This window comes from Lactuca saligna, chromosome 8, assembly GCF_052625555.1.
Source record: "Lactuca saligna cultivar CGN05327 chromosome 8, ASM5262555v1, whole genome shotgun sequence".
NCBI classification, from domain to species: Eukaryota; Viridiplantae; Streptophyta; class Magnoliopsida; order Asterales; family Asteraceae; genus Lactuca; species Lactuca saligna.
Window position 1 is genome coordinate 248,332,363 of NC_136424.1, and position 17,034 is coordinate 248,349,396.

Consider the following 17,034-nt stretch of genomic DNA (forward strand, 5'->3'; position numbering starts at 1 on the left):
GGATCTTCATGTACTCCGTCTTCGAGCAAAAGGATCTTCGGGTACCTGTTCTAACGTCGACCTGAGAACACAAGCGGTTTGAAAATCAGCATAAACCTGGTGAGTTCATAAGCGGTTTTGTTTTATGAAAATGTATCGGTTTCCTTTCGGTTTCTGAAATGTTATGTACAACAAGAAAATCCCATATTTTCTTAAAAGTTGGTTATTGTTTCACAAATGTAAAGTATAGTAAGTTTGTACACTGAAAATATGTTTATTCCTGTGAAAATGTATAGTTGGTTATCTGACTGGTTGAACTGTTATGTTTACTTATCATGTGTTACCAGGAAAGTCCCATACTTTCCTTATTGTATGTTACAAATTGTAAAAGATGTAATGTTATCCAGTTTGATACTCTTTCTAGTTATGTAGGTATTACCCAGGAAAGCCCCATGCTTTCCTGCATGTATGTATCTAATGTAAACGATGTTAAAGATGTAGAAATGTAATCATGATTAGGTTCCATGTTTTCCCCAGGAAAGTCCCGTACTTTCCTGAATGTTAGTTACAGTAAGTAAAAGATGTAAAAGATGTAAACGATGTATAAAGTAACCCATTATTACTGTAAGTAAATCTCTGTTATCCTAATTGCGAGTTCCATAACCATACAATAGACTGAAACCTGTGGCAATAAGTAGTACACACGTGGCAATAAGTCGACCACATACTTATGACTTTCGTCACCCTTGAACCATTTCGGTTCGGCTGTAGCTAGCAGCCAGGTGTGGGGTAGTCAGCCCCGTATAGATCTATACACTCAAGTCACGCTCTCTACATACCAGAGATTCTGGTTATGGGTGTAGTCCTCCACTCGCGTAACCTGGGTGGAGTGTTCTCCGAGGGCGTGTCTCCAATCATACAGGAATAACAAATTTACTAGTAATAATATGTTAATAATCCTCCACTCGCGTATGTGTGTGGAGTGTTACCGAGGATGAAACAGTGTACAGGTATTATGTTCAAATGTTTAGATGTCTTGCTTTTAACTGATAAAATGTATGAAACCATTTGTGAAATATATGTATAACATACTAGTTTAAAAACCTATTTCACAAATATATGTTACTTGATCTGTATGTTCAAGTGGTTATCGGATATGGTAATCAGTAATAAAAGCATTTGTAATATGAAACACACATTTGAAAACATGTTTTGAGTACAAGGATTCCCTTGTACTTTGCTTGTGTTCCCCCCCTGAAAACAGTGAAAATAGTGAAAAAGGGTAGGGGTATGAACTCACTGGACTCGGAAACGTGTCGGTTTTGAATGCTATACGTCGGTTTGGGGTTTGATTACTCGCGATGACCCTATGTAAAATGATATAATGTCCATATATATACAATTAGAGATACATTCACTAATCATATGGAACATTACACTCCAATGAGGTTAAACACCTCAAAACGAGCGTTTGGAGTGACCCGGGTGACATCTTCGGACTTGTAATGGCACTAGGGACTTGGGACTTGAGTTTACTCCCAAGAGTAAACATTTTAAAGAGTTTCCAACCATAAAACACACACATACATGAGTTTACGGCCGTAAACTCATGTGGGTGTTGTTTTGATGGTTTAAGGGCTCAAATGGACATAAGGGTTGCTAGAATGGATTATCTAAATTGCCTTGGAACACTTGGAATGAGTTTAAATCATCAAAAATGATTATTTTATGGGAGTTTACGGCCCAGTATAGGCTCCTGGCCGTAAACTCCTTAATCTTCATGAAAATGATGTTTAATGTTGTTAAAACAAATCACATGTGATTACTAGAATTATTCCAAGACCTTACATGAGTTTTGTGGGACATTTGAGGGGTGTTATGGAGTTTACGGCCTATGAGACCCTCCTCATGGCCGTAAACTCTTATGTAGGGTCATACAAAGTGTTTCAAGGTCTAAAACTTGCATAGAAGGGCTTCTAAAATTCATCTAAAGGCTTTAGGGTGTTTAGTTTGCATTCTAACACCAAAAGTTTTGGAGTTTACGGCCCAAGAACAAGCCTTGGCTGTAAACTCTTATAAATCCCACAAATGATGTGTTTTAGGCCCTTAAAGTATTTTTGGTTGGTCCCTTGATTTATTCCAAGGCTTTTGGTGGTGTTGGATGACTTTCTAACACCTTAGAATTGGATTTATGTCACATTTTGGGGAGTTTACGGCCTAAGCACTCTCATTGGCTATAAACTCACATAAGTCCCATAAAATTCATGTTTCAAGTGTCCAAATGCTAAAACCAAGGTCCTATAATTTATATCTAAGCCATAGAAGTGATTTGGAAGGGTTTAAGGGCATGAAGACCCTAATTATATGAGTTTACGACCCAAGAATGTTCCTTGGCCGTAAACTCCTTCAAATGAATCAAAATCTATGTTTTAATTGTTTAGAGTCCAAATCTTGAAGTCCCATAGCCATATCTAGAGTCCAATTGAGTTTAGGAAGGAGTTTAAGGGATTAAAACCCCATTTAATGGAGTTTACGGCCCAAGCTTGTTCCTTGGCCGTAAACTCATGTTCTTGGACCTAAAACTCAATTATTTCATCAATTTGAAGGTTAAAGATGATGAATAACATGCTAGGGAGGTTACCTTAAAGATTTGAAGCCTTAAACTTGAGATTTGGACCTTAATTCTAGCTTGAGGAGAGAGGTTGTAAGAGTTTAGTGAGAAACTTGCCAAAAGGCTTCAAATGAAGTCTTAAACATGTTTATATAGTGTTTAAGTTTTGGACACGGTGGAATTCTACCCGATACCGGCGTTAGACGGGGTTTTTGGTCGTACCCGATTGAGTTACCGTAATCCGATACGGTAAATTCTAGAATTATTCCGATCACTAAAGTAGGGTGTTAAAATGATTTTCAAATGTATTAAGACACCCATTAAGTCATTTTAAATGTGTACCAGATAATGACTTAACTATACGGAAGATCGGAAATCGAAATCGGAACGAAGATCGGTTGCGCGAATTGTACTACGAAAGAGTTACAATAAATGATATGGAAATTTCGGATTGTTACAAACTAGGGAACCATTTCCTATGCTACCAAAGAAGAAAGTAAGACTAAGGAAGGAAAAATGTGAAGCTACTCAAAAATCATATGATAGGTCTAAGAGGCAGGAACTAGTTCCAAAGCCATCGGGTTCTAAATATGTTAAAAGAAAAAGAAGTTGGTTAGTATTGCAGTAGGTAGAGTTCTAGATGATGAGCATGTTGTCATAGATTTTCATTTTGAAGGTAGGGGGTTTCATAAGAAAATGAAAGATTCTCTTGAAAATGAATATATTGATTATGATAGTTTAGTTGATATGAGGTGCACTTATGAAGTAGTTTTTAGCCAACTAAAGGCTAATAATGAGAAAGGTGATGAAGTTATCAATGCAATGGATGCTATTATTCAAGGTAATTATGAAAAAGGTGTTGAGGATGTTGAACATGGCCTAAAAAAAACTTTACAAGGTTGGAGATGTAATGGATGCTATTCTTCAAGGTACTGATGAAAAAAGTCAATCTAAAAATGTGCATAATCCTAAACCTGAATTCATTGAAGGAAATGCAAGTGATGTTCTCTCAAAGATTGTGAAGCTGAATCTAGAAAGTTTTGTGGACCTACTTGAGGCATGAAAGGTACAACTTGAAGTTGATGATATGCCACCAATTGAGATTGTTAGTTTCACTTCATCATTTTCTAAGTTCTAATAACTAGTATAAAACTATTTATATCCTTTATAAATAAGTATTTTTTAAATTATGATTAATAGGATGTAAATGAAATTAAGGATATTCCATATGTTGATGGTGTAATGGGAAATGAGGGTGATGGTTTTATAAATGATGGTGTGATGGAGGCAAATGAGGGTAATGGTGAGGGTGATGGAGTTGGTGAACGTGATGAAGCTGGTGAGGACGATGGTGAGGGTGATGGTGAGGATGATGGAGCAGATATGGAGGGAAAATATGTTGATGATGAAGGGTATGTGCAACTCAGAATGACAAGAAAGCCCTTAGAAAGCATCATCCTAAAAAGTTTGAAAAAGATGGATGGGGTTCCACATCTAGGTATCTAGTAGATTTATAGTGGTTAGATTAGGTATATGGGGGAAAAAGTAGGGATTGTACAGTTGGGAAATTGTATAGGTAGCCCTTTTGGTACATGTTTTAGTGTTACATTATGGCTTGCCTTGTTTGGATATTTTTCAGGCTTTTAGGTACATTTATTGGTATACAAAATGGATGGATGCTACATGATAGTAAAACATATGTAATGGATGATTTTTATTAAAGTTTATAATGGATGCCCCCAATTATGTTAACCATATTGTTTTTTTTCTGGATGTTAAGGCTTTTTGTCTGGTATGTTGTTGTTACCCTTACCCTTACATTGAGAATGTGACTAGTTTACCCTTACATTCATTACTGTATAAGCATTAACAATGTACTTTCATTAGCGTAATTTACCTGTACCATTATCAAGTAAATAACATTATCAAGAAAACAAGTGCAACATATAAATAAAATAGCAATTAATTACCATTAATACATTACAAATATGTAATAATTCTGGATTAACCTTAATACATTGCTAATACAAGAAAAAAGGTCTTGATTTCCGTTCATACATTACTATAAACAGATAGCAAAAAAAAAAGCTACATCTTAATAACTACTACTTCTACCATCAACAATATACCCACTAACAACCGTATGATCCCTACTAACAATGGCTTGATCTATTATGTATTAGAAATTTCCATTTCTTGATCTAATTCTTCATCAAGCCATTTGTAAAAATCATGGTTGCCTCCTTCCACCTATAACACTCGAAAATTCAGGGAGACGATACATATGTTCCGTTTTGGAAACGTAGGGCAACCCAAAATTTCTCGGGTGAATGTACTACAAAAATATATAGGTTTGTACCTGATAGTTACGGTAGCCCTAAAATTTTTGTTTCGAGTTATCCGAAGGTTTGTGAGATTGATATGCCACAAACATCACCACATTCACATTTGATTACCTCCTTGTTCCTCCATCTTGAACCACTATTGAAGCTTGATTTTGTAAATGATGTTGTCTTGTTACCGTTGGAAAAAGAAAAGTTTATGCGACTAACTCTGAGGGTCAAAGGGGTAAAATGGAGATGAAGATGTGTTTGAATTGGGCTAACATCCACGTAAAATTGATAAGCGAGCCACGTATCTTCCAACAAGCAAAGGTAATCAACTAATTAAAGGAAAATCGGTGAAAATGTAGAAACGAACAATTTAATAAAAGTTTGAGACAAAAATTAACATACAATCGAACTTTAGGCAAAATTGATAAAATCCTGCAAACCTAAGGATTTTTATGATACAACCTTTTTTAAAGCATAAATCCTTAGTTTACATGATTTATAAAAATGGATATTAAAACAAAAGTAAGCATACCGATTGTTGAAATGAGTTTAAAAGGTATTGCTAAACTATTTCCAACTCGTTTATAAACATAATATCACGACTGCTTTAAAATTTGAGAAATTTTATCTTAAAGTTAATAAAAATAAAATTTTGTTGAGAAATATATAATCAAAATTGATATAAAACATGTTGTTCATAAAAAAATTATTTATGGCGTCGATTTATGGGAAAAAGCAAGAAAGGAAGGAACATGAGAAGAAGACAATAGATTATAGGTTTGGTCTTTTTTGGGTGGTTTTTGGTTCTTTATTTATTTATCACAATAATTTCTTTTTTCTATTTAAAGTGTTCATTAAGTTATTATATATATTTAATATATTAATATTCTCTCTGGTTTTAATGGGTAGTGATGGCTGCTGGTAGGAGTAGTACTGTACTACTAAATAAAGCCACAGGGATGATGCCCGTAAATCCCACGACAACCACATCCATCCCACAGTCGAATTTAATTCATGCTTCCTGAACATCCTCCCTATTTATTAATTAACCGTTTTCATTTACTTTGATAATTATTATATTTTTCAATTATTACATTAAAAAAAAACTGATTTGGTTTTATATTATTCTCAATGTATTAAATTCGTATAATTCAATTTATTTTAGACCTGAAACAGACGTCAACAGTTTCAATATAAGATATGGCAAAATAATTTACTCTCTTGTTTTTTTTTTTTTCTATAATATTGTGTTTGAGTTTGATTATTAATTATATTTTTCAAAATAATTTAAACACACACAAATGAAGACACAAAATAAAATGAAGATGTAAAGACATTATATTTATGATATTATAATGTTGTGAATTTTGTATGTATTATTTTATATCATTATTCAACAATAAATAAATGAATAATCTTATGATTATATCCATAGTAGAATTTAGTGTATTATTACATATATAAGAAATTTATAGAAGAATAATAACATAAAAATGGATTACTTCATCTGAACCATCTTTTATATATATATATATATATATATATATATATATATATATATATATATATATATATATATATATATATATATATATATATATATATATATGCGAAAACTACAATAAAATCCTTACATATTAATTTCATAATCGATTTACTCCTTATATATTTTTTTTATTCAATTAATTCTCAAATACCGGTAATCGTATTCAATTTAACCCTTTGATCCGGTCAACAGGTCATTCAACTTTCAAAAATTACATTTTTGACCCAGATTTCAAATTTTATTACAAATTTGGTCTAAAATTTACACTTTTAACCTAAATTTTAAATTTTGTTACAAATTTGGTCCAAATTTTACACTTTTTGCCCAAATTTTAGAATTTTACTATGAATTCATCCTAACTTTAGTTTTCTTTACAAACTTTTTCTCAAATACTTGTTTCTAACATGTTTTTTCGTTATAAAATTATATTTATACAACAAAAAAAAATTCACTTAAAAATCTTATATTTTCTATATAAAAACTTTTTTTTTAAAAGTTTTTTATATATGAAATATCTAGTTATAAAAATAAATATTTATTAAGTATATAAATATATACACATCAGTTTTTTCTAAAAAATGTATATAAAAACATAATTTACAAAAAAAAAAGTATACAAACACCTATTTTATCTATATTTTTTTTATAAAATTGTGTTTGTTTATATTTTTTTTATAAAAACATGTTTGAATAATTTTTTATATAATACGTGTTTGTATACATTTTATAAAATATATACAAAAACGATTTTATAAAATATATACAAACACGTATTATATAAAAAATTATTCAAACACGTTTTTATAAAATGTATACAAATACGATTTTCTAAAAAAAAATATAGATACACACCTATTTGTGTGCATATATATATATATATATATATATATATATATATATATATATATATATATATATATATATATATATATAAGTGATAGGCATTTGTATACATTTTTTTACGAAAACGCATTTTTTTATATCTATATACTTAATAAATATATATTTTAATAACTAGATATTTAATATACAAAAAGCTTTTAAAAAAAGTTTTTATATAGAAAATATAATATTTTTAACTGAAAATATGTTTTTTTTGTATAAATATGATTTTATAAAGAAAAAACATATTAGAAACAATTCTTTGAGAAAAAAAGTTGTAAAGAAAACTAAAATTAGGATGAATTCATAAAAAAAAATCTAAAATTTGGACAAAAATGAAAACGTTTGAACCAAATTTGTAACAAAATTTAAAATTTGGGCAAAAAGTGTAAATTTTGTACCAAATTTATATTAAATTTTGAATTATGGGCCAAACATGTAATTTTTGAAAATTGGATGACCTGTCATCGGGTCAAAGGGTTAAATTGAATACGATTACCGGTATTTGAGACTTAATTGAATAAAAAAATATATGGACTAAATCGATTATAAGGCCAATATTTACAGATTTTATTGCAGTTTTCCGTGTGTGTATATATATATATATATATATATATATATATATATATATATATATATATATATATATATATATAGGGCTAGGTTATAATGTGGATGGATAACTACTATATGGACATGTGGATAATGTTATTTTATGAAAATTACTAAGAGAATATGTTGTTTAGTAATGTGAATACATTCAATCTAACAGAAATATTGTTATTTTAATGGATTCTCACAAATTCTAATTTATTTTTGTTCTCATTCATCGTTTTTTATTTATTTTAATTCTTACAGAATACGACTCAATAAACACCCTGATAACATTATGACAAAATGAGAATAATTAAAAAAAAGTGTATAATAACCTTATAGACGAGTTAATTAGTGAAAATGCTTAATAATTAAAATAATTATATAAGATTGAACATATTCATATTATCGAACAACATGATTTCTTTGTAATTCTCACAAAATAGTATTATCCATACGTCCACACAATAGATGTCAATCCACATTTGAACCTAGCTCTCTCTCTCTCTCTCTTTTTCTCTCTCTTTCTCTCTCTCTCTCTCTCTCTCTCTCTCTATATATATATATATATATATATATATATATATATATATATATATATATATATATATATATATATATATATATGAGTGTTTGTGTGTTAGGGATTGTTATTGGTAAAATTTTCTCTTTTACTTCATTATCAATATCTTGAAACTTATGATAACATCATGGGTTATCCAAGATCTTGGATTGGTCAAATATCTTAGGAATGCCTTCATATTTCTTGTAAAGTATTATGTAGTTATAAAATACTTAAGTAAATAAGGACATACCAAGTCCAAGAGCACATGCATGTAAAATAGATGTTGAAGTGTTTCCTAAATACCGAGATAATCACAGATTAAGAAAGATCCCAGGAAAGTATGTTATATACATATATAAATGCTAGTTGGTCCATTTCCACACACATGTTCTTTTATATACTATATCTTCTTTTGTGAAAAAGTTTGAGTATATTTACATATAGATCACGATCAACAAGCACTTGTAACACATCTTTACTTTTAAAAGTTATAAAGCAGTGTGACATGGTCACCCTAATGTTTTATGTTGGAGATCCTAAAGGATTATAGGCTTTCGTCATATATCTTTGTTTTCTTGCATTTAATTTATTTACATAATGTGTGTTGTTCAATTCATAACATTTATACATTTTTTTAATTATTTATTTATGCACAGACATAATATCTTATCTTAAAATCTAAGATAGCATTTGGTATTTTGGACCCTTTTTTATAATCATAAGATAATATGATTTTATTCCACACATTTATAACTTTGAACACTATTTTATCATTATTCTTCTATTCCCAAGATCTTGGGTGTGGTTAAGATCTTAAGCACTTTACAACTTAACATTATATCTAAAACATTACACCATACTTTGTAATTTGGTTACAAAATTACTTTATCAAATTTTGACTAAAATAATTTGGCATCTTCTGTAGGACAAGTGGTATTATTACAGTTTTTGAGATTATTCAAAAGATTTTTAGTCACTTACTCTTTCTTGCACTAAAAATGTCTACTTTGCCTACATATACTTCTACTATTGTTCTATCTATTTAGGCTAGTCAAAATCTTCCCCCACTTTCTGCTATTAACCTATTGAGAAATAGTGGTGAAGTTCCAAGAACAAATACCTTCACATCTTCACCAATCCAACATCCAGGAATAATAATTTAAGAAATGTCGGTCCTGGGTTCCAATGCCGAAGTCATTTCTATGTTAACCAAGCTAGAACAACATATCACAAATAGGGTGAAACCAATATGATGCTATTTGAAAGAATAAAGAATCTTAGTACAAACTCATGAAGGTATGTGGAAACTTTCACCAATTCTATCTTTATTCTTGTAGTCCATGATATTAAATTTCAAAACTAGTGCATCTTTAGAATGCCAAGTTGAAGAATTCATCTCAAGGTAGGAAGGAATCTTCACATATGGTGAAACTCATAGCATAGGAGGTCCTGCTTCTCAAGATCTTGGAGAGATATTCAACATTCCATCCAATACCCAAGATACAACGATAAGTCTAGTTATGGCGAAAGAACTCATGAAATTTAAAGACATGATCTGAAGTGTACCAGACATGATTTAACTTATACTAGTGGTTTCACTGTCAGCCATAGGGTCTCAATATTTTCGCCCCTTATTTGTGATATCGAAGTTCCAAAGAGGTTCTAGACACCTAAAATAAAGATGTATGACAGAACCACCAATCCTTAAGAACATGTCGCCCAATACATAAAATGCATGGAGATTATTCTAATTCCCAAATATCTCAAGAAGGCTTGTCTATGCAAGGGTTTTATTTCAACCCTTATAGGATCGGCATTAAATAGGCTCTTAAACATTCCTCCTTACTCTATCACTTCTTTCTCACATCTCATTAACTTGTTTAATAATCAATTTTCTTGTAGTATAACTTTTAAGAAACTAACAAGTGACCTTCACAAAGTAACCCTAGGCAATGATGAATCCTTGAGGGATTATGTTAGCATGATTGGGTAAGAAGCCCTAAATATCATACATCTAGATGTTGTGACAATTTTATAAGCCTTCAAATTGGGGATAAATAAAGATACTCCTTTTTATGAGGATCTTGTCATGACCCCATGTAAGAAGTTGGACGAAGTAAGGAGTATAGCCCTGAGATTCACCATGCTTGAAGAAGACAAGAAGATTCAAAAGAGGATGAATACATCTTACGATCATCCTAACAGGAAGAATGAATCTTCCTCCCAAAAGTATTACAAAGATAACCCATACTCAAGGCATGGGAATCACAGGGTTAATGCTCTAGAGGATTAAGAGGAAAACGAAGTTTATCCCAAGATATCTGATTATTGTGGATTTTTTTTTAATCAATGTTTAAGGTTTTCTCTATGCAAATTCAGGATTTTACGAACAAGGAAAGATGGCCTAATAAAAACAACAAAACATCAGGATGGAAAGATAAATTTAAGTGGTGTGATTACCATGAAAATTTTGGACATCTTATTGAAGATTGTTTTTCCCTCGTAAAGGAAATCAATTACCTGCTAAGCAAAGGAAACTATAAGGAACTCTTTCGAAAAAAATGACAAGATGAACCAGGAAGCCCAAGATACTGAAACTCTCCCCCAAAGAATAGCATCTCCACCCTCAGATGCCAAGGAAATTAACTTTATCTTTTGTAGCTCTAACATATGTGGAACTTCCTATTCTATAGCAAAATGACATTCAAAGAGTTCCAAGACTGACTAAGGATGAAAGGCGACAAAATAATGCTTTCTTCGCCATCAAAAAGGAGATATCCTTCTATGAAGATAACATAGAAGTCGTGCTAGACCCACACCATGATGTTCTAGTCATAACATTGTAGGTGGTCAATCCTTTTGTCTGATGGTGGTAGTTTTATCAATATAATTCTAATGGAGACACTCAATAAGATAAATATCCTACATTTTGAGGTACTTTAAAGATCTTTGGTACTATTAGGATTAATTGGTGAGATCATGAACACCATGGAAGAAATCAAGCTACAAATATGTATATAGGGAGTTAATTATTTAAACTCTTTGTGTAGTTGATTCTTTGTCTTGCTATAATATTATCTTATCCAGGCCTTGGATCCATGATATGAAAGCAATCCCCTCAACTTACCATCAACCCATGAAGATTCCCATGTCGAAAATAATTGTCCAATGTCTTAACTAAATAGGTATACCTTTTGGTATAATAACAATGTCCTTTTAGTGTTTCCATCAAGCTAAAATTGCTAGAAAAAAGATTTAAGAGAGTGAAATAAATAGTTTATTAATTTATCATAGATTGATAAATTATTTAGAAATTTGTTGGAATTAATATAGAATTAATTTGAATTAATTTCTAGTTAATTAGGATCAATTAGAAATAATCATGAAATTATTTAAAGGCACAAATATTGAGTGTTAAATGTTTAATAATTGAGCAAGAAGAACATTTTGGATCCACCACAAGGGGGTGGCAGGTTGTTAGGAGGTCTTGGAGGCATCTAGAATCGATTTAGGAATTAGATAAGTAAAGCATTTAAATATGGATTAAATCTAATTATTTAACTGATTCAAATCCTCTTTATATGCAAGTTACCTCAACTGTAAATAGATCCTTAGAGTTGTCATTAATTTTGTTCCTTTTCTTCCATGCACTTAGAGAATCTGATTTATCAAGTGCTAATCCTCTCTCCTTAATTTTATAGAGTTCTATATTTTTAGTGTGAGCCTTTAGATGAATTCCTACTTTGGGTGCTAATTGTTTCCAAGATCCACCAAGAGTTCAAACTCTTCAAAGGAATCACAAGTATATACGATTATACTTGGAATTTTTGTAATTTTATTCATCTTCTTAGTTTAATGTCATAGTTCTGAAAGTAGGTTGATATAATAGAAAAACCTAGATCTAGGGTGCATGTAAACATATAGTTATTATTAACGACCTTTTGTTTCCTAAAATTAGTTCTTAGATGCATAGAAACCCAACAACCAACACCATGGGGAGTAGTCAATATTAATAGTGACCAATAAGAAGCCAATAATTCTATACCACTTCAATGTAAAATTCAGCCAGACCCAATGTTGCAAAGCTTGACCTAGGACACAGATTAATCATAATCAGGTAGGAGTCGACGCGCCTAATTAGGAATCGTTCAAAAAACTCAGAATCGGTCAAACTTCGTAAAAGTGCGGTAAATATCGGTCAAAGTCAGAAAAATTCAGAATCGGTAAAAATTGGTCGAAATGAGAAAAAAATCATAAAAACTCAGAAATTTTGATATTTTTTAGAAAAAATATGTAATTTTATTAAGGATCATCTATTTTTTTTATAATTTTAATAAACTCTTTATATTTGTTATATATATAATTTTCCTAAAATTTATTTCATATAATTTATCCAATCTGAAAACTATTGGGTTTTGAGCATTCTAACACTCCTAAGTGTACATGCAACCCTAAATACCTTGGATCTATGTTTTTCTCTATTATACATGAGAATATGAACTTTCCAAGGTATTCATCGTAACTAGCATAATGACATTGCTTCATATGAATATTTCAAGTTAGAATTACATGCCTCTTGGATGTAGAATGTCTTAATGAATCTTGAGTGCCTAGTGCCCCAAGTGTGACACCTAAAATGGTTCACACAGCACCAAATACACATGGAATGACTTGAGAGAAATGTACCACTCCTTGAAGTCGTCTAGCCCTCATATTCACACACTTGTGCATGATTTCTTGAGCCTTGGGATTTTTTATATGGTGGCTATTAAGGTTACACCATGTAACTCATAACTTTACCCATTCCTTATGCTCCATGGATTTTAACCTCCATGGAGTATCCATGGATCACTTCATGGACTTAGTCCAACATAAGGAATCTTGGATCACAAGACCACATATAAAAGAATGAATGATTTACACAATCAACCCAAATATTTAATTAGTCTCCTTTTGATTACTTAATTAATTCCAAGTTAATTCTTGATGAATACTTTTTAAATAACGTTATTAATATATTAGAACTTATAATATATTAATAAAACTTAAGTGTTATTTCACTTATTTTAGTCTATCCAAATGCATGATGCCATGCAACCCAAATGGACCATGCCGGGTTGGATTAAGGCTTACCAATTTTAGTTATAGACTTGGACATCAATCCAACAATCTCCCACTTGGAAAAGTCTAAAACTATTATTGTGTAAGACTTCAGGAACCGATCAGCAATCGTAGCTCTCAAAAGCTTCTATCAAACTCGGACCTTGTCGATGAACTCTGACCTTTGTCAATGACTTATCCATTAGATAAGGGATCATATATTCCTCCATTTTAGATATCATATGGACTGAGACATGGATTATAAATCATTCTCTATTTCCATTTTTTGTTTCCCGATTTCCGATTCATAATGACTAACTGATTGAACAAATCAAATCAGTCCAGGCTTAGCCAAGCACTCACATGTATCATCATTAAATCATCGAGGGGCCCACAGATATCGCTTTTATCCCGCAGGTAAAAGGAATGGATAAACTTCGACTAATATGGCTTGTTCTACTACTTGTTGAATCATACAAAGATGAATTTTATAACATCGAGTTACCGAATGCATTTTCGTGCAATCAATGTACAACCAACTCATAGTAACAACTCATATCTCTAGGTTTGAAGAATATAAGATATTATCATCTCATGATCACTCGTGATAAAATCCATGAAGTGATTCCAATGAGCGCGGGTGGAATCCAATACTCAGAATTTATGAGCACTCATGAGTGTTGTAGCACAACTTTGTCCACCGACTTGGACCTTTACAAGCCAACCCATGACAGTCTTGATTCATATCTACTTCCAACATATGACCGAATGTGGATGGTTTGAATAACTTAGTCATTCTGGAAGAATAACCTAGTTTATTCTAGAAATCAAAACATGCAAAATGAAACACAAGAATAATTAAATCTAATATGGTATCAAAACCTATGAACATAAATAAAACACCTTTTACTTATCACCGTATGATTACACATTATTCATTGCATACTGTTTCAGCTATCAACTTTATTCTTGAATTAAAACAATAGTTGTCCCATGCTCCAAGCATGTACACTATCTTTTCTAAACACTAGTCATGCTATACACCAAGTATGCACACTATGTTTGTCTATGATCTTTACATTGTGAAATAAACCAATTGAACCATGATTCTAATTTCGCACTCTTGAATTCTTATCGAAAATGCAGGAATTCTAAATTCATGCCATTTTACCGAAATCTATTAGATTCTAAACTTGTATGCAATGATTCTCTAGTAATGATTATGCACAAAGTCACAAGACTTGACAACAAACATTACAGAGCATTCCAAAAGGAGATAAACTCCTTGGAAACATCCTTCTTGCATTAAGTTTCCCAATCTTACACAGATTTATTGAAAAACTTCCACCAATAGGATCATTTCCACATTCCCCTTTTGACTATCACAATTGAACAAGACTTTCCTCTTTTCAGAATATGTCAATATGATCCTTCCAACAATTAACACTATACTTCCAACTGTCCCTGAGCAACCAATCTTTGGTAAACCTTAGATTGTCCTAGATAATTGCTTAATCGTTTTAGTGATATCCAGTTCTAGACCTTTTCCCTTCTTAATGCCCTAGGCATTTGGAAAATTTTAGAAAGGATGAATATAGCACATGTAATCGATCCTATATTCGAAACATATAGGACACGATTTATGATGTCTCACATAAAGACTAAACCAGTCTTTTGCTATAATATTTCCATTTCTATTTGCCAAGTTCTCATAATTCAGATTATGAAAAGGGATGAGGTAATCATAATTTAATTTTAGAACGCAAATGATGAACCCATATATACAATTTCCTTATGAAATTCATATATATTCTTGACTAAATTTGATTAAAATCTCATGATCTAAGCTTATAGATATGAGATGAACTATAATTTCCTCTCCCTTAATTATAGCAAACCAACTTTTCCTAATTGAAACCTTTTGTTTTCTATAATTAACATTGCTAACTTGCAACATTTATCATAATTATCATGCTCCCACTAACATGATGATTATTAGCATAACACTTATGCTCCCACTAGCTTTAACATGTACTCAGAAATCAATTGTACTTCTAGGAAAACAATACTTTATTGACTCTCTTACCAAAGTTCAGATTTCTGATACTAGATTGCTTTGATAAAACTTTATCAATATCATACACCTTATCTTAGATAGCTCATAGGTGTGTCTAAACAATTTTAAGAACTATGAAAAGGGATGCCATAATCATAGTCTCGATTGTTTAGACCTTTGTCACTTCTTACAAGTCCATGTTAGTGTGTCGGTTAACCACACACGCTCCACTAACGATTTTGAGAATGCAAATATCACAATTGCTATCTAGCTAAATTCTACTTAGTGAAAGTGTTTCCTCACCATCATTTTCATGAATCGGAGAGAAACCTTATGACACTTAGATTTAATGGTGTATGTGTTCTTATCCATGTGAATTGTCAAAACCATAGTCACAATACAAGGATAATGATAAATCCAAACTCATATGGACTGAACTCAATCTTAAATTCCTTGCCACCTGGCAGCTCAAGGGCCTGCAATTGCTTCCAAGTTGTTATGCAACCAATTGAGAACTCTAAGACCTCATATGCAAAGCCAAATTTAACTGGAATGGGCACAGAAATAGACACATGTCAACATAATAGGTTATAAACCTCATGTCGACTGCTAGTGTTAAACTACAAGTTTTTATTCTTGATTAGATCTTGAAATTCTTTTCAAGATCTTTAAGACCCCCAATGTCCTCTTGACACATAAGACTCACTTGCGAAATATTCAAGAGATAGTTTGGATTCTTTATCAAGACAAACACATCACAGAATTGGTCTTATTTGGTCATTGTTTTATCCAAAACATCACAACTTACCAATTTCAAATGTACAAGAGTAGGATACTTCTACTATTACATTTGACTAGTGTTAAGAAACCTTCCTTTAAGATATGTCACTCAAGTTACAATCTTGGAGTATAACTCTAAGAATTATTTTTGGAACGAAGCATGACTCATCTTCTTGATTTAATCATTTCAACAATTCAAGTTTCCTCTTTTTAGTCATAAGAATACACTAATATGGCTTTAGAGGACTAATTGTGACATGATTTATAAATCATTAAGACGATCACAAAACATGATGCTAAAGTACTCTCCCATCTTTTCCGATTTGAGAAACTTTTATCTTTTTGCCTAAGTTGATTCTTCTCATTCGTTCTGCCATACATCGAAACTTTTCCAATGTTTCAGAATTATACTTTAAACTTGTAAGTATAACCGTATTTACTAAGCTTTAGTAAATCATGACGAATAGTCCTATCGATCTTATGTGGTGGGCTTTGACTAGTGCCCAAGAATGTGTACTTGATCCCTTAGTCCTTCACTTGACTCACATATACATGTGAATAAGGAACTAGTCTTAATTTTCCAAAGCT